This window comes from Lycorma delicatula, chromosome 7 (genome assembly GCF_047948215.1).
Source record: "Lycorma delicatula isolate Av1 chromosome 7, ASM4794821v1, whole genome shotgun sequence".
Taxonomy (NCBI): Eukaryota; Metazoa; Arthropoda; class Insecta; order Hemiptera; family Fulgoridae; genus Lycorma; species Lycorma delicatula.
In genome coordinates, this window is record NC_134461.1 from 113866400 (window position 1) to 113890971 (window position 24572).

At 29.4% G+C, this 24572-nt stretch overlaps 1 protein-coding gene and 1 non-coding gene across 5 annotated transcripts in view; both read right to left on the reverse strand.

Moving 5' to 3' along the window:
* The window catches only part of shakB (Innexin family member shaking B), a 421195-nt gene that overhangs the window by 94827 nt on the left and 301796 nt on the right, over positions 1-24572 (reverse strand). The gene's annotated exons all lie outside the window — the stretch shown is intronic.
* LOC142328499 (U4 spliceosomal RNA) lies at positions 183-320 on the reverse strand. Its single transcript, XR_012757292.1, has one exon. It is a non-coding gene; the product is annotated as a U4 spliceosomal RNA (small nuclear RNA).

Sequence of the window (24572 nt, forward strand, 5' to 3'; positions counted from 1 at the left end):
ATGTGTTTATGAGGTTAAAATTTCTTTGACATTATCTAAAATTGTCAATATCAAATTTAAATTATATATCAATTTCTACAATTTTGTTTAATTATATATATATATATATATATATATATATATATATATATATATATATACACAAGTAATTCATAAAAAATGTTACATACTTTCAGGACATATTTTTATCAAAACAAAAAAGAAAGATAATAATAAATATAGCTTTGGAAACGCTTGGTTAACCAGTGTCGGCTTTCAACTAGCAATAATCGCACCTCATATGAACTTCACTGGTTACAATATCGCCACTGCGCAAAGAACGGTCTCTTATGAGGCCCTCTGTGTCCTTTCTGGAGTTTTCCCTATAGATCTTATCGCTAAATACAGAGTTGAGAAATACTTAGGCAGAAGATAATGAAGTAAATGAAGAAATATATAACTTATGGCAGCAAAGATAGCTGGATGCCGGGGTAGCTAATTGGACTAGATTATTAATACCTGACATATTAATATGGACAAGTAGGCGTCACGATGAAATGGATTATTATGTTACACAATTTTTAACAGTGCATGGTTGTTTCAATGCATATCTTCATAAAACTGCCAAAAGAGATCAGCCTATGTGTATGTACTGTGTAGAACAAGATGATGTTGAGCATACCATTTTGAGGTGCCACAAATGGCAGGAGTTAAGGCAGCATGCAGGTATTAGAGGGAAAACGCCGAAGGAACAGTTGACTATATGCTTGATAGTGAGGTAAAATGGAAAAAGGTTGCTTGCTGATTACATAAGAACAGTTTTAAAGCAAAAGAACATAGATGAAAGAATTATGGGGTACTAGTTTGTTAGGTGGGGTGGACAGCCTCAGCAGTGGGAGCCAGCATGCTGAGGTGTGCTGGTTTCAATGATTTGCCGAGGACTCCTTGGTTGTGTTTGGTAGGAATAAAAAATATCAAAATATCCATGGGCCACACCACGGCATTGAGGTATGGTGTGATGCCATAAAGGACAAAAAATGAAAGAAACCTCAAAAGAGCCACCGGTTAGCCCGACCTGCCATGCCGATATATTGCCGGTAGGTGGGGAGGGCTAATTAGAGTAACGGACACTCCCCTGGGTGGCGTAATACCGCCAAGTCGGTCCGGCTCAGGGGAGTAGAGGGGGAAAAAACCAGTGTCGGCTGGCTTCTGATCTTTGAGCGCCTTTGGTAAAATTAAACCAAAACTCTAATCCTTTGTAAAGTGTAATTCTTAGGACCCACATTTTTTTTTTGTCTTCAGTCATTTGACTGGTTTGATGCAGCTCTCCAAGATTCCCTATCTAGTGCTAGTCGTTTCATTTCAGTATACCCTCTACATCCTACATCCCCAACAATTTGTTTTACATACTCCAAACGTGGCCTGCCTACACAATTTTTCCCTTCTACCTGTCCTTCCAATATTAAAGCGACTATTCCAGGATGCCTTAGTATGTGGCCTATAAGTCTGTCTCTTCTTTTAACTATATTTTTCCAAATGCTTCTTTCTTCATCTATTTCCCGCAATACCTCTTCATTTGTCACTTTATCCACCCATCTGATTTTTAACATTCTCCTATAGCACCACATTTCAAAAGCTTCTAATCTTTTCTTCTCAGATACTCCGATTGTCCAAGTTTAAAGGGTAACCACAAAAAAAGGGTAAAATTAGTAGTACTACATGAAATCTGATCTAGAAAACTGAAAAGAATATATCCCTGAATATTTATTGTAGTTTTTTTTAGAAATATGTGGTAAAAAATCAAATAATGGGTCGAAAAACATACTGTTTTATATTTGGCGTGTAAATCCTTTTTTAAATGAGTTATAAACATGGAAACATTTCAAATAAAACTTTTAGAGTAATTTTTTGTGTAAATTGTCTGAATAAAGTCTACAGAAACTAAAAACAAAGTAAAAAATTTCGAAATTTATTAAAAGCAAAACATCGAAATTTGACAGATTTTTAAATAGGAATTAAACAAATCAGAATTTTCAATTTTTTCTTCATTTTTGGGAAGTGTGGCAGATCACTTGAAATAAAATTTACGTTCATTTCTTTTTCTTGTAGTCGTTGTCTTTCCCTATCTTCCAATAATTCTTCATTCTTTCGCTTTGCTTTTGCCTTCTCTCTTATAACCAGATGTTTTTTATTTTTGTTTCTTCTTCTTTCGGTTTTTTGAGTGTTATATCTTTAATATTACTTCAGATATTTTCATTTCTTTTGGGCCCTTTTTACCACTGTGATTTATTCTTTTTGTTGTAAGTGTTGTTTAATATTTAAATGTCTCTGTTTTATTTTATAAAAGGTATTTAGAAGATATTAGGTAATTTATACGCTATAATAACAAGTTCTGAAATTACAAGAAAAATAATTATATATTAATATTAACCGGTCGGGGCTCGCTTCCTCGCTCACCGTGTACCCAGAGGCAGAACCCTTTAGATCTCCGTGGCTCAGGTCGGCGAGGGTAAGCTTCGGTACTCCTGGGGCCTCAGGACCTCAGAGCTTGCTTTCCACGCCATTCCCGTCTCTTCAGGGTGCCCATAGTTCGCTTCGATTGCCACTACCGTCAAGTCAGAATCCTCGCAGTGTTTGTTATCTTCATGGTTGTAAAAATTATACCGATAAATAACAATTAATTATCTAGAGTTTATAGAAATATAAAAAAAAAAACTAAATTACAAAAGACAAAATAGTAACTATGGTATCTTAAGCACACACGTCTTTGACGATGAAAACTTCACAACTTATTCCTGTTGCCATGGGTAACAGAAATTGATTTAAATTTTAGTATTTTTTTTCTTTGATAAATATTTATAATTGAAGACTTCATCCCCAAAGGAGATAGAGCCTTGGTTTATGATTAAAATCTACCCTGGGATACACGAATGTATCCTGCAAATTTGAAAAGTTAGTTGGATCTTAGGTGTTGCGAAAATATACAAATAAACAAACTTTCGGCTTAACGAATATATATATATATATATATATATATATATATATATAATATAATATATATATATGTATGTATATTGTAGATAAATAAATCCCGTCAAACTGCTAACATCTGTAATCCATTACAATTCACTTTGGTACATTGTCATGTGACTTAGAATAACTATTTAACAAATTAAAAGGAATTATACAAAAATGTTTAAGAAAGTAAACTCATCCTATAACTTGTTGGCTATTTGTGGCTCGAATAACTTCAAATTATGAAATTATGGCTACTAATATAAAAGTTTTGAAATACATTTTTTAAATACAAACATTTTCATTTCAACAAAAATCTTTATCTGATTCTTTTAATTCAGAAATCACAGACTTTTATGTAAGTTCAAAATTGTATGCTAAATAAAACAGGAAATAAATTTTTGGATAACATTTTTTATTTTTTTTTATAAATTATATATTTCAGTTTTTATTTGATTTTATGCCATCGTTTTTTTTTTTTAGTTTTTTTGTTCTGGTTTGTAAATCCTAAATATGTAAGATTTTTTCTTATTTACACCAGTCATTTTTCCGTGTGATACACCAAAAAAAATAGATGATGATTACGTTTAAACTTATAAAGTAAAATAAAAATAAAAACACGAGCTTGTTTCTTTAACGATTTTCTTTTTGCAGAGGTATGTTGCGTTCAGAAACAACCTTCTAAATTAAATTTTTATGTAAAAATAAATAAACAGTGCTTGAGTAATGAATGTGAAACAAAGCTTAATTGTTCTACATGCCTTTTTATTTAGGTAATCCTTAACTGCTTAGTCAGATTTTAAGCTTAAAGAAGCTATTAAAATTCATCATATTGTAGCCAGCAAAATAAAAAACTTTTATTAAAGTGATCGTCGAGTTTTAAAATGATGAGTACCAATGTTTTAGAATTTTGTAATTTACGTTTTAATCATATTTAATATGACACCTATTTTTGTCTTCAAAGATCAATACTACAATTGGTAAAATTAATCCAAGGCTTTATTACATTTTAAGTTTTTAAATCGTTATGTATATTCTTGGCTAATGGTAAATAAGAAATTTTTTCTTTTTCTAAATTGTGGAAACTTGAAATATTCGTCCCAATTGATAATGCAGACATATTTTCATCCAATATAAACATTAGACTTTGACTCCCTACTGAAAAATATTATTAACTTTAGTTTAACTTTTTCAATATTAATGTAACTTTACTTTTCTGACCGGTCTGATATCATTTTAATCATTTTAAAATTGTGTTATGCTAGTATTTAATTGTACAAGTTTAAAACATTCTTACTTGGAAATCTTAGTTATAAAAAATGTTTGTCTTTTCTAATAAATTTTATAAAAATTATAAACATCATCATAATTAATTTATAATGATAGGATAATAGAAAGATTCTCCAAAACACTTTTTCTTATTTATTTCTTGATTCTTGGACGATAGTAGAAAATCTTTTGCGCTATTTTAACACTTCTTCACACATAAAAATCACTGGTATACTAATTAAAATCGATTCAGACTTTTCAAAAATCTAAGTGTTATAGAAGTTATTATGCACAATATTTTTTATTAAAATAGAAATTTTTAGCAATTTTTTTTAAGGTCCCCTACACAAAAGTTTTTACATAAAATATTTCAATTCCCCCAAAAAATAAATAAATAAACTAAATTTATTGATATAAAAAAAAAAAAATAGTAGTGTTTCAAAAAGAGGAATCTTCATACGTCATACTTTGTTCATAAGGTCTTGTAGAAAATAGACAAACTCAACGGGCCTAAAGCAATCTTTTCACCACCACGTTACCTACGTAAGGTTCTTAAATATTTTATAAACTCTAGCGTCAATGAACCTGACTTATACTATTTTCTGCAGCCGGCAATCAACGCAGCTATTTTGTGTTCATAAACTTACCATAGTAAATAAATCTTAAAAATGCTGACTTAAACAATTAGTAAATAATTTGAAAATTCGTAAATAATATTAAAATATTATCTTTTATTATAAAATCTACTTGTAATTCTTAACTTAAAATTTATGTATGTGTGATTGATTTACTGAGAAAATCTTACATACCGTTAATGAGAATTGAATGCAAAATAGTTAAATTAAAAGCAAGCATTCTGATTTAATGTGTCTGTTAGTAAAACATTTTTGAATAACGCAAAAATGACTTTTATATTTGAATAAGAAAAAGACCTGCATCGTGTGTACTGTATTCTATTTATTAATTTTTTTCAATAGTACGTAAGTTAACCGAAACTGATTTATCCAAAAACGGTAAAAGAAAACGTTACATTAAAGATTTAAAACACATTATGTTTTTATTTCCAGTTGATATAACAATCATTTATACAAATTTATATTTAACCGCTTGGTGACATTATTAACAGCTTAGTTTCATTATTTCCTGTTGTGTAAAATAATCCCAGGATTTATTCCTATAAGATCTGAAAAGTTTTTAAGGAAAAATGCTCATTTAATCCCTAAGGGAACTTTTAATAATAGTTTTAACAATTTTTTAAAACAAAAAAAAATTATTTTTATAAAAAAATAAAACATTTTTATTTATATTTACTAAAATAATTAAATAATAAAAATTAATTGAAGTGATTTCATAACTTAGTTTTAGGTTTCAATACAATTTTGAATCTAAATCTGTTAAAGAACTATATTCTTTCAGTTGATAAATGATAAAATATTTCTGCTGTGATTTGATTGTCTTTTTAATAAAAGTAATATTAATATGTAAATGATTAAATCGTGTCTGTATTATTCATTTATCAAACATAAGCAGTATTTTATAAATTACTACTTTATTTGTCTAATGTTAAATTTATCTCATAGTTTTGAGCGTCGTTATTCAGAACTTCTTTTATCTCAATCCAAATGTACGCAACAAAAAATATTTTATTGTAATAATAAGTTAAAATTTCTATCGGCGGTTGGTTGTATTGTTATCATTACTGTATTTTTCTGTATTTTTGAATGGTGGGACGGACTAAAAATTGGGCTTTCCAGATACGAAGTTGTCGGAGTGTACACACAAAATATCATTCGGTTACTAACTCTGTCACGTGATGAGAATAGCGGGGAGAAAACAGTTCTTAGGTGTCTTGCTGGACAGGCATTACATGGACAGACGTTACATGTAACGATTGCTGTGCACGATGATTTGATAATTTGTTTCCGGTTGTGTTATTGGAAACAGGTAGAGCTGTAGAGCTCAGCTGGTAGAGATGGCTTGTTGTTATGATTACAACCAGTCCTTATGAAGAAGTTCCTCCCACTAAAATCTAGCGTTCAGCTCTTAGAAATGCAGGAAGTGTAAGAAAATATATAATTATTGTAATCGGGAAAAGACAGTCTTTTCCCGAATTATTTAAGTTTAGCTATTGTTATAACTTTAATAAGTCTATTACATGTTAACTTTTAAAAATGTATTTAATTAATTCAAAATTTTTTTAGTATTCATCATAATGCCTGGAAAATGTTCTGAGGAAAACATCGAGTGATGAGGGTGTACATGTATTTTATCTGGGAAATAGCTAAATTACCAATGAAATAAAATTATCTCCTTGTCATTTTACGTATCGCATGTAAGTTGTAATACACCTCCATTTTTTCGATAATTATACGAGTATGATCGTTATATAAACCGAAATTGCTATTCAGGTTATAATTTTAACTGATATAAATTATATCACCAAACCATATTAACGCTTAAAAAATATGATATAAAGATATCTGATACATATCAAAAAATCTCATTCGGCACACCGGACAGAGGAGGTAGATTTCACCGGTGGAGTATCCGGTTATCTCCCAGTAGGAGATAAAAAATATTTCTACCTTAAGTAAAAAAAAAAAAAACTTCTAATTTACTCAACACGATAATGGTTGCATGTGAAAAATTTTTCACATGTTTAGCATACAATCCCCCATCTTACAATTCCAGCAACATTTTGATCATCCCTTGCCGTAAGGATTAGTCATATCAAAAATTGTTTTAAACAAAAGTTTTAGGTAATGTGTAGAGGACTAAAGAACACTTTAAACCGATTCGATACTGCGTAAGGGAAGTATGATATTTTTTCTACAAAGCACCATTTTTTCCATCCCCTAAGGCAGTGGTTGATGATATAAAAAAAACTTTACATCCATAATTTTTAGGCCATTATCCAAAAAAAGGTAGGAAATTTAAACGAATTCGATATTTTACTTAATAAGAAACTTATAGCGATATTTTTTTTTCGAAAAACCCCCCATTTTAACTCCCATGGTCCGATTTTGGGCGTTAATGAATTCGACCTAGATTTTGGAACGAGTTATTCATAAGGAACAATTTGAACGTGATTAAAACAAAATTATATCGGTTATCGTGTCCACAAGAAAGTGTAATAAAGTGCAAGAAAGAAATATATGTATAAACTTTTGAGCTGACGTTGGTTTTAGGGTCTGGAAGATGTTAAACGCGATGATATGTCGAAATTTTGCGGAAGTCGAATCATGGTACCCATTACAATTGGTAGCTTTCTTATGAAATCAACCTAAAAGTGTAGTGCACTTTTACAGTAGTTTAATAATGTTGGGTAGTATAAATGCCTGAAGCTAAGGTACAGTCTAAGTGAACTTAAAGTTCAACAACTAATCTCACTAAATTAATTACAATTCATCACTAATTTCAATTAATATAAGAAAATTTATAACTATCCATATTTGTAAAAATAATACATACCATCCTAATCTAGTAAATCAGATGAACAAAATAATCGTATCTTTTATTCAATTAGCCATTTTTTAATTTTTTAATTAAGTAATTATTTGTAACGTTATTAGAATTGTATGGCCATTAATCATTTAAATAATTAAATGTTTTTTTTATATGGATCTATCATTGATCTGATTTTGGATATATCGATGTTTACTTTATATTTCTTTATAGAAATAATTATAAAGTTTTGATATTTTAACTGGTGGAAACAATAAATCGTAGTTAAATTACGAAATTTACAATACGCAGTCGACTCTAACAATTTAGATGAGGTAACCTTAGGTAAGGTTAAGGTAGTCTTACAAATGGTTTGTTAGAATCTGATTATTTAAATCTCGTGTGTTATTTCTGTTAAACATTTTCATGAGTAGTTGTATTTGAGAATACTAATGGAACACTCAGAATGTTTATGAACTAAAAAGAGATTGTTATGGTTGGTGTGAGAGGGTTAAACGTCGCAGTAGGCATGACTTAGAAAAAACTTACTAATGATCCGGCTTGCTGATCAATACGTGTGGTTAACGAGTTGTTCACAGCCTGATATTTTGTTTTTTTTTTAGTTTTTTTATCTGCAGTAGTACACAAACAGTATACGGGGGGATTTATCTGTATTCTAAGAGCAGTTCGTTAAAACCCCCTGCATCTATGGTATACGTAATTGTGTTCTTTTTTAAAGAAAGCTTTTGTATCAGTACAAATACATCAACTTTTTCTAACGTATACAGTATTAAACCGTACCGAATTTGAGTTATTAATTCAATCAGATAAGTCAATATAATTACTTAGCGATAAATCCAATCTTTTTGTAGAGTAGTATTGTATCTGCATTTTATTTGAATGATCGCTGGTAAGAGTACGGTCTGTCATTATCTAAAAGTTTATTTTTTTTTAAATTAAGAGAACTGTATTGGGCGCCAGCGTATAGTTGCAAACGTGAGTAAATAAGTAAATGAAATATTTCTTATTATTATTATTATTACCTAACAACATAAAATAATTTTCGAATTGTAAATGTAATATTTATGTAAATAGATGAATTATATTAGACATAGTAAAAACAATGTATAAATTATTGAATAATTTAAAAAAATATTGTACTGTTTTCCAATTATAAAATTTAAAAATGAAAATAAAAAACTATTTTCATTAAAATGTACTGATTTAAAAGATAAATTAAAATTAAGATTAAAAATTAAATAAAAGATTATTAAATGGTATGCAAGATGAAATTCAGTTTTTTAACTAAAATTTCTTCTTAAATCTAAATACTTAAAACAAAAAAAAAACTGTTTAATGGAAGCTAAAAATTAAATTTTCCAATAGATTTCTTTCAAGTAAATTTGAATATATATTTCAATTATTGATATAATAAAATCATAGTAGAATTGTTTGGGTTTTAGGATTATTTTCAATTAATTAAAATTTATTATTAGCTTCATATTCTTATATTTATATACTAGGCTCGGCTGATAAATTTTGCACACTAGCGTGCTACACGGAGACAAAAGGTAGCATCGAGTTGAACGTGGCAGTACATGAGAGCTAAAATCCCCCTCTAAAAATCTGCGATAATGCGTTGAAATCCGTTTACCGGTTTGTTTTCAGTAGCAGTTAACAATGGAGTAGAGTACGGCCAATATGTCAAAACAGCGCGCAGTGATCGAATTTTTAACAGAAGAAAATGTGAATCCTATGAATATTTTTCATCGTTTAAAAAGTTTTTTTTTAATTTATTTTTTTTAACCTCCGAAACCACCTCCACTGATTGCTTCAGTAGATGAGATAAATAATTTATAGCGTGTGAAAACGCCATGCCTAACAGGAATTCAAACCTAGGACCTCCGGATGAAAGGTCGAGACGTTACCACTCGCGCCACGGGAGTCAGAAAAAGCGGTTTACGGTAGTAAAATTGTTGACAGGAATACTGTGAATAGGTGGGCGTTGAAATTTTGAAAATGTAAACCTGGTAAAGAGACAATTGAGGATGCACCTCGCAGTGGACAACCAGTTTATGTGACTGACGAGAAACATCCAAAGGAGGTGAATTTGCTTCAAAGTGATCGGCGAATCACCCAGCAACGTATCGCTATTCAGTTAGGCATAATTAAAGAACGAGTAGGCCATATTATCGAGCAATTGGGTTACAGTAAAATCTATGCACGATGGATACCGCGCAAACTCTCTGATTGCTCTCTGCAAGCTGATGTTTGAGCTACTCCGCATCCCCAATACTCGCCGGATTTGGCTCCGCGCGACTTCCACTTCTTCCTCATCTCAAAAGGGATCTCAAAGGTAATCATTACATCACCGATGACAAGGTGAACGAAGCTGTGGATCCGAGAAAGACCGCCAGAATTTTTAGGAGCGGAATACAAAAACTTGTCACACGCTGGGAAAAGTATATCAGTATAAACGGGAATTATATTGAAAAGTAAATATTACATTTTGTACTATTTTATATATATATATATATATATATATATATATATATATATATATATATATATAATATTATAATAAATACATTTTATATATGTATATAATATGTCATGAGTTACTCAAAATCAATGCCCAACAAAATCTACTGAAGATAAATTAATATGAAAATTGTATATACACCTTCTCGTTACGGTTAAGTACATACTAAAAAACGATTTTTTGAAATTCCGATTTTGAAAGGCAAAAATGGAGTAACAACGAAATTTACTTATTTTTTTATTAATTTCTCGAAAAACAAATGTAAATATTAATTATATTGTGATGTGTTTAATCTTCATATGAATATCCAAAAAGCATTTTTTATTTTGTTTTTTAATTTCGAGTTCAAAGAGATAAATGAAGATTGTTGTTGTTAAGATAATAATTACTATTATATTTCCTGCTAAGATCACTATAGTTACTATGTTTATTCCTACTGCCTTCCTTTCTTAGCTTTATTTTTTTATCCCTAGTTGAGGCGTTTCGGAACCACTCCATCGTCAAAACTTATTATACTGGTATTTTTAAATATCTGTTAATCTTTATACAGCGTTCAGTCAACGCCCCTCCTTATGTTTTACGTCGTGTCTTTTCTGGCCTTTTTCTTGTTTATTTGTTAACAGTTTGTTTTTAAAAGATAAGCTTAACCTTTAATAACATGAAAAAATCCAGATAAGACATGACGTCAAATGTAGGGAAGGTCATTGATTTAAACGTTATATAAAGATTAACAGATATTTAAAAATACCAGTACAATAAGTTTTGAAGATGGAGTGGTTTCGAAACGCGTCAAGTGATAAAAAAAAAAATGAAGCTAAGAAAGATAGGCAGTACTAAACATAGAAAAGATAAAATGGATTTTTGTATTTTTTTTTAAATCTGGCTACTTTTGATTTTCTCGGTAACAAATGAAAATATCAACTTGTTTTTTTGGTGTTTGTAATTTTAAAGTGAATATTTAAAAACGAATTTCTGAAATTCGACTTTGAAAGGGATAAACAACGGTATAAAAATTTTGAACTATGATTGCAAATTTTCCCCATTTTCGACTGTAATAAACGAGATATATTCAGTAGATTTTGACTTGCAAATACTCTTCAGATCAATATCTAAAAACCATTTTTTTTAATGAATTTCGATTTTTTAAGAAGTGCAAAGATATACGATGCTGTGGTGCAACCACCACAGCTACTGCCACCGTTACTGTATGTGTGACTGGCTACACCTCCTTCCGATTACTTGACTAAAAAAATTTTTTAATTAAAAAAAAAGAGAAAGTACGGTCACCCGTACTTCTTCCCCATATTTCGTGTCTTACCCGTACTTATCGGGTAACGCTTAGAACTGGGCGAAATATATTTTTCCCCGTACGAAGAACGGGTAACCAGCTATAACCAATATTTTTAAGATGGAAGCCGACTGTTTTGAAACCCGCATTCTTCAGACCATTTAAATTTTCGGTTCCTGTATAATGATTAAAATATTGTTCTGGAGAAATAAAAATACACTGATAGTTTTATAAATTGGACAGTCTTTAATTTTTATTTATTATTATTATTTTCACTAGCATAAACTTAATAAACCCAGCGTATGTATCTAGATAGAAAATTAAAATTGTCTCCAATCAACCTACGTTAAGTTATCATCGACGCGTAACAATATAGTTGTTTAAGATATACCAATGAAAAATGTAGGGATGCTTATTTTATATTACTGATTTTATATGTATAGGACATATATTATACAGAGTAGTAAAAATATTGATCTATTCGATTTATATTTAGAACAATATTTTATTTTATGATGAAAGAGATAGACCGTGTGAAGGAAATAAACCATATACAGCGTGTAACGGATTTCTTTGTTTTATAACTTGTACACCTACAGTAACGCCATGAAGGCATTTTATCCAGCGCTTAAACAAGGTTTATTACATCCTCGGAAACTTTCTTTTTTACATCCTTTGTTGTTGTTTTATATTAATTTCTTCCATCTAATATTAAAATAGCCCAATAAAATTTACCCTAACTTGGATTTTTATTTTGTTTACTAAAAACTAGAGAAGCAAATTTTTTATGTAACTTATCAAAAAGCTAGTTAATAAAATTTTCTAATAAAATATTATTATTAATTTATATATGAATAATAATTACAAGAATATCGTAAATAAAATTATTTTTGATTAGAATTATTACATTTTTTTTTTTTGGTTTTGGTTTTGCAAAAAGGAACATTAAATTCGCGCCGGATCACGTTTTATTCAAGATTATACCGCTCTCCTTGAATCTTGTTTTACATGTTGGAAGATAAAATAAACGAAACAAAATCAAAGCACGTCCGTCACTTTCACCCTTCGTAGGGAACTCTGTCCTCCTGTTTCTATCTTCAATGTTCTGTTTCTGAGATCTCAGGACTGTAAATATTTCGTTTTACATTTTGACTGACGACTTTCTTGGGCGAAACATATCAAATGTAAGCGGAAACAGTTAGATTTCAAGTTTAAAAACATGTACTGGCTGATAGAACATAGATTTCGGCTTTCAGTGGAAAGTAAATTATTATTAATCAGTTTTGAAGCCTGTTTGGACTTGAATTATGGGGTAAGGTGTGCAATTCCAGTATTGACAAACTTGTACGCTACCAGATAAAGACGCTGCGAAAAATGTTACATATACTAATAGTACATAAGTATTATGTATTTTTTTTTTTTTTTTGTCATCAGTCATTTGACTGGTTTGATGCAGCTCTCCAAGATTCCCTATATAGTGCTAGTCGTTTCATTTCAGTATACCCTCTACATTCTACATCCCTAACAATTTGTTTTACATATTCCAAACGTGGCCTGCCTACACAATTTTTCCCTTCTACCTGTCCTTCCAAAATTAAAGCGACTATTCCAGGATGCCTTAGTATGTGGCCTATAAGTCTGTCTCTTCTTTTAACTATATTTTTCCAAATGCTTCTTTCTTCATCTATTTGCCGCAATACCTCCTCATTTGTCACTTTATCCACCCATCTGATTTTTAACATTCTCCTATAGCACCACATTTCAAAAGCTTCTAACCTTTTCTTCTCAGATACTCCGATTGTCCAAGTTTCACTTCCATATAAAGCGACACTCCAAACATACACTTTCAAAAATCTTTTCCTGACATTTAAATTAATTTTTGATGTAAACAACTTATATTTCTTACTGAAGGCTCGTTTAGCTTGTGCTATTCGGCATTTTATATCGCTCCTGCTTCGTCCATCTTTAGTAATTCTACTTCCCAAATAACAAAAATCTTCTACCTCCATAATCTTTTCTCCTCCTATTTTCACATTCAGTGGTCCATCTTTGTTATTTCTACTACATTTCATTACTTTTGTTTTCTTCTTGTTTATTTTCATGCGATAGTTCTTGCGTAGGACTTCATCTATGCCGTTCATTGTTTCTTCTAAATCCTTTTTATTCTCGGCTAGAATTACTATATCATCAGCAAATCGTAGCATCTTTATCTTTTCACCTTGTACTGTTACTCCGAATCTAAATTGTTCTTTAACATCATTAACTGCTAGTTCCATGTAAAGATTAAAAAGTAACGGAGATAGGGAACATCCTTGTCGGACTCCCTTTCTTATTATGGCTTCTTTCTTATGTTCTTCAATTGCTACTGTTGCTGTTTGGTTCCTGTACATGTTAGCAATTGTTCTTCTATCTCTGTATTTGAACCCTAATTTTTTTTAAATGCTGAACATTTTATTCCAGTCTACGTTATCGAATGCCTTTTCTAGGTCTATAAACGCCAAGTATGTTGGTTTGTTTTTCTTTAATCTTCCTTCTACTATTAATCTGAGGCCTAAAATTGCTTCCCTTGTCCCTATACTTTTCCTGAAACCAAATTGGTCTTCTCCTAACACTTCCTCCACTCTCTCTCTATTATGTATAATGATCTTAAATTGCGAACCGTTCGGCTGGAAATCTCTGGTCAGCCTATGTTTTCAAAATCGTTTGGATCGGTACCCAAATTATTTGGTGGTCAATTTATTGGATGGCATGGTCAGTGATTTTTCAAGATTGCTGAGGAACAGTCTTCTTGCTTTGCCTTATCGTTTCAATTATGGTCTGGCTGTACGGAGGGCAGTCAGACGTTTCGTTGTTCTCGTTAAGTCAGCAGCCGCTGGGTCTTTCACTAATTAGTGTTAGTTCAAATAAATCTTATTTAGTTATTGTTCAATTATCTTGCTGGACAGATTGTAGAGTTGCTGTGTCGTTACAATAAAAAAAAAAAAATTTGTGCATTTATAAATACATAGAACTATTTATGCTAGAGGTACACAGAACCCGAGAAGTAATTTGTATATTTTTATATAAACATCTCCTTGATACGGTTTCCTGTAATCATTTTGTTGAAGTTGTATAATTAACAAAATATTTTGGAGATGGGTTCAGAATCGCAGCATAATCTGTGAGATTTTAACTTGAAAAAGTCTAAGATTTTGACGAGACGTCGTGTAACCGTAGTTTTTTTTCTTTTTTGTTCGGATTATTTTCATATTGTTTTAATTTTGAGGGATTCTTTTCTCTTCCTGTTTTTACATTCAGTAATTCATGTTCGTTATTTATACTACATTTTATTACTTTCGTTTTGTTCTAGTTTATTTTCATGCGGTAGTTCTTGCGTAGGACTTCATCCATGCCGTTCATTTTTCTTTTAAATCCTTTTACTCTCAGCTAGAATTACTATAACATCAACAAATCGTAGCATCTGTATCTTTTCACCTTATACTTTTACTCCGGATTTAAATTGTTCTTTAACATCCATTAACTGCTAGTTCTATGTAAAAATTAAAAAGTAACGGGGATAGGGAAAATCCTTGTCGGACTCCCTTTCTTATTACGGCTTCTTTCTTATGTTCTTGAATTATTACTGTTGCTGTTTGGTTTCTGTAAATATTGACAATCTTTCTTCATGTCTATATTTGAACCCTAATTTTTTTTAAATTCTGAACATTTTATTCCAGTCTACGTTATCGAATGCCTTTTCTAGGTCTATAAATGCCAAATGTATTGGTTTATTTTTCTTTAACGTATATATATTTTATACATATGCCTTCTGTTTTATAAAAGTGACTTACGGTATAAAGAATAATTTATCGGTGTTACTAAATATTACTTTATTTATTTATTATTTATATCCAGCTTTGATTCATGAATATGAATGAAAACTGTTGGTTATATTTTATTTCATAAAAAAATTATTTACTTCCAAAATAATATTTTTATTGCCGTTCTATAAATACTTGTAATATTTTTTCTTTACCACAAACCTAAAGGAAAGTTTAATTTAATTTAATCTATTACGGTAAATAACTATAAACTGGTTTTTTTGAACATATTTAACAACATACATTGGATAAAACATTCCAAGTTTTATCCACTGGTGTTAAAGATATGCGTGTTCCAAATCACCTAGTCACTGGTCAACGCCAGCAACCTGCATTAATAATAATAACCTTCTATTTATGTTAATTATTAGCATTGGCGGCATATTTGACCTGAAATTCTTTTCTTAATGTGGTTTAAGTTTTTAATATAATTTTATTTATTAAAAATAAAAATGTATTAGTTGGCTCAGAATAAAGAAAACTATTATTGTTATAACAAACTTTAATCTATCAAAAAATAAAAATCAACGGGTAAAATTTAATTAAAATAAATGTAAAGCCAATTATTTTTAATATCCCAATTATGTGTAATTACCTTTCCTGTGCTTGATCGAGACCAAGCAATAAATTATATTTTAACATCATTTTTGTTAGATAATTTCAACCGCTCACTATATCTTTGTTTACACTTAACAAGCAACACATATACGATTCGTAAACCGACGATTTAACAAATTAGAGGTGTAATTGTCACAGAAATAAGGAACACAGTTGCCTACAGAAGCAAGGGTTAAACATTGAAACAAAAAACAAAATAGTTAAAAAAAAACAACCTTTTCGTTCTATTTGTTAAGCCCCTCTTGTTCTTTTTTTACCGTTTTCCGGTTAACTACATGGCAATTGTAATCAGATATTCCTCTTTAATAAAATAAACTACTTTTAATAGATCATTTTATTTCTCAGTTTGATAGTTACAGAAATTTTATTAAAAGCTTAATAATATTTTAAAAACGTATTTATTCCCTTTACCAACAACGAACTAACGCCCAGAAGTACATGACAGATAATTTTTTTTGCGTGTGTAAAATGCCTAGCCTGATAGACATTCAAAATGACTATGCAGATGAAAGGCATTATTTCCCTGCAGAGATTAGTATCGAATCTATTAGAATGTCATCCTCATTCTTTTTTTCTGATATAACAGAGGTACTGAAAACAGAATAATTGGCGAAAAAGAGGAACATAATAAAAACGATTAAAAAATTATTAATATACTGTTTTTGTTATTTTTGAAACTGATATTAGGTTAATTTAAGAAACGGGGGATTTTTTGTTCCCAGCACAGTTCATTGGTGATTTGTAAAAAATAAACCGCAATCCTTAAAACTGTAAGTTTCTGCATTTTCTAAACCGAGTGTGATTTCTTTAATATTCAAAAATTTGAGAATTTTGAAATTGCACATTTCCGCTAAATATCTTTTAGTAACTTTACTCATTAACATTAATCATCGAAGTTCACCAATATTGATTGCAGTTTTTATTTGTGTGAATACCTTGATGAATTAACATTTAATTACAAATGACCAAACAATGAAAGCCGGAAAAAATATATTATTGTTTTTCTACCTCAGAATAATTTAAGCTTCTTTAATAAACGTGAAAAAATTATTTTTTTTGTTGCTTTTTGTTTTTGTAATAACTTACTTTATTTTTTAACCTGAAAATAAATTTTTTTTTAATGAATTATTCTAAAAAATCGTGTAAACTGCTACCTTATCCTAGTTTTAATAGTGATAAAGGAAAATAGAAAACTAACAAATTTAAATGACAGCCATGGAGAAAGTTTACAAAAAAAGGAAGAAAATGAAGGAGAAATAGTTTCTTTATACTTTAACGGAAAAGTAAAACAAGGTTTCATTATACGTCAATTTAAGTTTATCTAACCAAATATGTGCCGTTTTGATAGATTATTTTTTGCGATTATTAAGGGATTAAAATCATAATCGCATCACTGTTGTACTTAAGTGATTTCTGGATGAAAAACTATGATAAATGATTTTCACAGGTTTCTTTTGAAGCCGTAAATGAGCTCTATAGAGAACAAAATAAATAATAATCTGACGATAGAGAGTTAGGATTATACAGCAAACTCCTTTAATTTCCCGCTGGTCATCAAATACGTGCTGGTTCTGGCGTAGATGTGATGGAAGATGACTCATTTCCTATTGATCAATTCTGGTGTTTTATCTCGATAATTTGGTTTAATTTTTCCCACTGTTAACGGTAGAGGTTAAAATCAATCGTTTGACCCGGCGGTGGCAGCTCATTGTGAAAAATCCCCCATATTTTCTTTTCACTTTTCTTGGTATCAGTCCTGATTTTTCCGCCGTTTACAGAGCTTCATATTTGCTTTTACCATGATCTTTTCCATACATTATTGTGGTACATGATTAATTTTTCTTCGCCCGTAACGTTTCAAAAATGGTTCGATTCTCTTCCATTTTGCAGATAAAAATTTGATCCATAAGATTTGTCATTGTTAAATTATGTGGCATCCAAAACATTGAGTTTTTTAGACTTCTTCAAATGGTTTATAACTACTTTGTGGTCAACGGTTAAAGAGTTTTGATATTACGCCAGTAATTACTGAAATTTCCTCATGATTTCATCAAATTTTCTGTCATTGGCTGCCCACAATGAGGTACATCAATTTCTAGATTGAAAACTCTTGGAACTAGCTTTGTGTTACTCTTACTGATACTGCATAAACATCATAAATTTTTTTAGCAACCTGAGCCGCATTTTTTTCTTTTTTATAATAAAATTTATGGTTGTATACAATTTCTTCAACTTTTAAATAAATAAATTTAATTAAAACTTTAAAAAAAACTCAGTGATATGCAACCTTTCAAAAACATGTAAGTTTTGACAGATTTGATTGATATTACCGAGTTATGCGATCCTAGAGCCTTCTATGTGGGAAGTACGAAGTAACAGTTTCCCCAACCCAATATTTTTGAGTCTATAAAATATTTAATTAAATTATTTTATTTTATTTACATGAATTATGATATTATTCCTTTTTATTTTACCTTTCTAAATTCTTATTTGTATAACATGAAAGCTGGTTTTTTTTTTCAGTTTATGTATGCATTGCAGAAAGTACGTGATCATATAAAATAAATTAAAATATTGCTGTCTTAACGTTATCTTTTAGTAATAAAAATACAGATACTGTGAAAATACAACTGAACATTTTATATGCAATCCTATAAATTTACTTTGTACAAATAAGAAGTAATAGAAACTGACTGATGGGAACTAGAATTTCCAGACTGTTACACATTTATTTGCTTATAAATTCCGTATCGAATTATTTTCTGAGAGTAAAACATTCTCTGAAGTATGCACATACTCGTATTTGTATGTGTACACCAAAACACACACACACACACACACACACACACACAAATATATATATATATATATATATATATATATATATATATATATATGTAGAGAACCAGTAGTTTATTTCATTATAATACCAACAAATATTTAATTCATGTGTACGTATTTTATATGCCACCTATCCTTTTAAGGATGGAATAATATTTACTAGGATATTGAATTATATAGCTTTAAGGTTTGTATTTGTGTCCTGCATACCACTATGTTACAATATTGATTGCATATTCCTAAGGGAGTTTAGCACTACCACTACCAATGCAGGTATCTTTTCCATTCGATCGTGTCTTCGACCCATTAAATATTCAGGATGTCACTCACTCACTCAGCAAATCTTCATTCCATCCAGTCTTACATTTTCTACCCTTAATCTAAACTTTCTTTTTTATTCATCGATAAAAATACAATAATTTTTATATTCGACTTGAATTTAAATCACCCTATCACATATCGTTCAAATTTTACTTAGTTCTTAAATAAAATCAACTTTTGATAAATCAATTTTTAATAATGATATGCGATTGCAGTTTATAGTTTTTTGTTATCAGTTTACCTATTTCATGCAGTTCTTTAGTAACAAGCTTACCCTGAACTATTTTTATGGAAATATAGATATTGACCACATCGTATCTGACAAATGAAAGATATATCTCCTGACACATTCTCTATCTCTCCGCTCGGTCGAGATATCAGTCTCTATGACTCGGACTTGAGTCGGGATATGTAAGGACAAATCCCGACTCAAACATTTGAATTACATTAAAGCTTTATGAATAAAAATCATTTTTATAAATTTGAAGATTTTTGCTTCAGCTAATCTCTAGTTGTCACTACAAATAGACGCCAAAATAAATATATACACACCGGAATGAACAATTCCTGATGAAGATATACCCCATTTATTTTTTTTGCATTTCTTTACGTTTACTGATCCGTCATTCCAAAGAACAAAACAAATGTATCGGTGATGTTCGGCACCGTACAGTACCTTTTCCTGATAATATATACTATAACAGTTAGAAAATTAGAAAAAAACTTTCTCAATCTTTGATTTACTGTTACTGCAAGCTTTCCGACACAAATCATCATGTATGGCCAAATAAGACATAATAGAAACTAACTGATATACGAGTACATTCCAGACTGTTATATAATTTATTTGCTTCTAAATTCTTATATCGAATTACTTTCTGAGAGTAAAACATTCTCAAAAGTGTGCACGTACTTCTACCTGTGTGTTATTGTGTGTGAGAGAGAGCGCGCGGATGTTGGATTGAACTGAAATTTTGTCAACCTAATTTTATTTTCTGAGTCTGTAGAAAAAAGATTCTGGGTGCTTTGAAAGATCCATGGAGCTTGCAGAAGCAGCCATATATATATTTTTCCTATAATGAATTAGTAGGTTCACCCTTCATTCGCATTGCAAACTTAATAATGAATTACTAGATATGAAATAAACTCACTGGATAGATCGATAAACATCTCCTCCTTCCCAAACAAAAGCAACATTAAGTATTTAATTGTTATCTGTAATCTATCACGTATTCAACTGAACTGTGAACTAATCTCTGGGCACTCTAGAATCCAGGTGGAAAGGAATCAAGGGTATTTCCTCGAGATTTTTATCCTGGATAAGAACAGGTATAACTGTTATTCTTTTAAATGCTAAAGAGCCACCTGCGTGATTTTTTAATAAAAACTCTAGCCTAGTCCCAAACTTTGTCCGGACTAAAGTACCTGAATGAACTACAAATCAGTTACTTACCCAATCAATCGTTCAACCAATCACTCATTTAAAGATAAGAAACATTCATGCGAATCAAAAAATTTGATAATGCAAAATATAAAAAAAATAAAGAATCTATGGACAACACAATTATGTTGAATTACTAGTATGATAACTTACTCTTTACATTTTAGAACAAAACCTTTTAAGAATAAAACTTCGCGGAAAAAATTCACGTATAAGGTAATATTACAACACAAGCGTTTTATGAATTAATGAAATATTTTTAAGTCTTACTAAATCAAAATGATTTTATAGTTTTTCTTTCAAAAAGATTATATGTTTTCTAAATATATGCTCACCGGGCTTATGTTGGCCTAGACCAGTCCACTGGACTGGTCTAGGGTTAACTCGTCGTTGCAAATCAGTTGTTTAACAGATGATTTTTGAAGTCGAAATTTCTCAGGTTCAAATCCTAGTAAAAGTTAGTTTCTTTTAAAAAAATTTGAATAATAGACAATGGATACCGGTATATTTTGATGGTTGGGTTTCAATTAATCACACGCTTCAGGAATGGTCGGCTTGAGTCTGTACAAGATTACATCTCATTTACATACCATACATATCATCCTCATCTCATGGGGCCGTGGGGAGTTCGCTTATATTATATATATAACCATAAATGCAATTATTGTAGATAAACTGTATATATATATATATATATATATATATATATATATATATATATATTAGTATTTAATTACCACCAGATGTACACATATAAAGCAAGATTGATCTTACCTTTAAATTGGTAGTCCTATATAATAGAATTTTAACTGACTAATAATTTTAATCAGTCATGACACGGTTGACGACGTATCTCAATGTTAATGTTATTTATAGTATCTCTAATAACTGATGATGAATCTAAAAGATTTGAATAGGCCTTATTTGATTGAAGGTAAGATCAGTCTTGCTTTATGTGTGTGTATGTGGTGGTGTATAAATACTAATTATAATTCAACAAAAAGGACAACATGTTTAAAAAATGTATATAATGAGTAAAAATGTATATAACATATGCAATAACATGCATATGTTATTATATGCATGTATATATATATTTATATATATATATATATATATATATAATGTTTATGAATAGTATTAAGAATAGATATTAAAACGACTTTATTTTAAAATTATAAAGCAGTTTCAAAACAAATTCTTCTACATAAATATAATATTTGCTTAGCGTATTTTATATTTTATAACTTCGAAAAATAACTTCTTGAGCTGACTTTGTGTGTTTTTTATTATTAAAAAAAAATCAAAACACGTGATATGTATTTCATTTTTTTGTATATTGGTTTATTTTGCTTTTTTCTGTTGTTGAAAAAACTTGGCGTTTTTACAGTAAGATTACTACTACAAATATGAACATTAAGTATAATAATATACACTTGTATAATTATAACTGTCCTTAAACAATTGGTTAGTATTTTTAATTGTTTAGTGCCAACTGCATTTGTCCTGGCTAAATTTGATTATTGTTTGTGATAGAAGTTGGCATGTTTTATATAACACGTTTTTTAAAACAATGAAAATAGTTTAAATATTAAATTTCAGAAAGACAGCTCGTTAGTCTAACTTAATTGTAGATTTAATGATAAATGAAACAATGTTTCTATTTTAAGTCCTTTAAAATAATTTAGTATTTAATGTCCTGAAAAGGCTTATTAATCATTTTAAAATATAAAACTGTAGAAAAGAATATAATTACAATTTTTTTCAGAATTTTTAATCGTAAAATTAACTTTTTAACATTTAACCGAATTCATATTTTAAGAATTTTTAATACATTTTTAAAAATATAAATGTCTTTGTTGGAAAATATAAAATTTTAAATTAAAGAAGTAATACTCGATTATTTGAAACATTAGTTTGTTATAAATCTATTTATTATAAATTTAAAATATTACCGTTGTGTATCATCTAATTTTATTTTTTTCGTACACTTATTTTATTAATGTTATAATTGGACATATGTAGTCTGCACAATTTATTTACAGAGGGTCAAGGGATTAGGATTCCGAGAGTATATGTAATTTGCGCATTCACTACCTACTCGCTACTACCACTTATCCGTTCCGCCGCCCCCTTCCCAATGGTGTTTCCAACTTTCCCTGCTGCTTGTCAAATATCTAACTACCTCTTACACTCATTAACACAAATATAAGATAAACTAACGAACAAAAGAGAAACTAAAAAAAAAACTGTTTACCCATTTTAACTAATCTCAAAATTAGCATTTTGTACAGCTGATGAAATAAAAATAGTTTTTATTTCTATACTCAAAATTATGAATACTAATAAAAAAATTTTAAAATATTATTTCACGGACTGATTTTCATCCAGTGACAGATTTTTAAAGCGTTTTTTTACTATTTTTATAATTTGCCCTTACCTTTTTACAGTACATTTTTTTCTGAAACATACTACAAGCAGACTTATCTTTATTTTTTTTATTAATTTTTAAGGTTAAATATGTATTAGTCAGTTGCCATTATTTTTTCCGGAAAATCCTAAAAGCATATTTAACTAGTTTTAAAATTTACCTTGCAAAAATGTAAAATAATACTAAGGCAAAATTAGGTTATCCAGACTTTTTAATGATAGTTTTTATTACAATTTATAACATAAAGGATAAAAATATAAAAAAATACCTTCATTGTATCTTGTTCTATATTTAATTTGGTGCTAATAACAATAACAACAATAACTAACAATAACTAAAATTTTAATATTAGTGATTATCATTACAATTTTACAAAATAATATATTTCCGACTTTTTGAAGATTTGGAGGCTCATTAATCAAGGGGGTGGGTTTAATTATTAAAATATTCGCTAAAATTGTTTGTAAATAAATTAAAATCCAAATTTAAAAAGAAAAATTTGGAAGCTCTTCATCAGGTGAGAAGTAATAAATTATTTTAGTGACTTCATTGCTTAAGTAAATGTGTTTTGACCGTTGAAAATTTGTGATTTCGAAATATTATTTTGGGTGTTTAAAGAAACACCCAAAATAATATTTCTAAACCCGAGTAATTAATTTTTTTTCGGGTAAAAATAATTTCTAAGTAGTGATAATATTTTAAAAAATAACTTTTCAAAATTATTTAAAAGCTACAAAGACACAACCCTAATTATTACAAATAAACAAAGTTGTAATTTTCTAAGAAGGTCCAAAACATTTTGAGTAATAATTTTTTTCCAAGAAATATTAAACAGTCAGGGCTATCAAAAAATTAAAAGTTTTACGTTTCAAAACAATGGATAATTTTCCAGATGGATTCAAATTTAACATTAGTTTTTAAAATTTTATTAAAAATTTAATAAATATGTTTTGTTACCACAGACCATGGAGTGGGTGGGGCAAAAAATATTTATAGTCGTTTGAAGGTCTATTGATATAAAAAATATATATCCCAAAAAAAAACTCAGCTCCTTTTCTGAAGTTGGATATACCAAAAAAAAAAAGAAAAATATATAAACTGAATTCTTTTGTGAAGGGATGAATACTAAATAATTTTTTTGGTAAGTTGTGATCTTATTAAAAGAAACTTCAACTTCTATAGGAACGTTTTTTTTTTTGTTAAAGTGCCCGAGTGAAGAGTAGAAATTTTATTTCGGACAAAATATCCTCCTCTTTTTCCAGTTTTTGTAAAAATTTAATTCACTCTTTCCTACCGAAGGTAGTACCTGTCTAAAAGTTTGAAATCGGTCAACGGAATCCACAGTAATAAGACCAAATACAGGCCAACATAAATACGCACGTATGCAAAAACGTCCGCCTGACGAAAATAAATTCTTTGGACTTGGGAGCATTAGTATCAAAATTTTTTTCGCAGATTATTTACAGTCTATTTAGATCTATTTTTTTTTAATATCTCTTTGTTTTAAGACACAAAAATTAAAA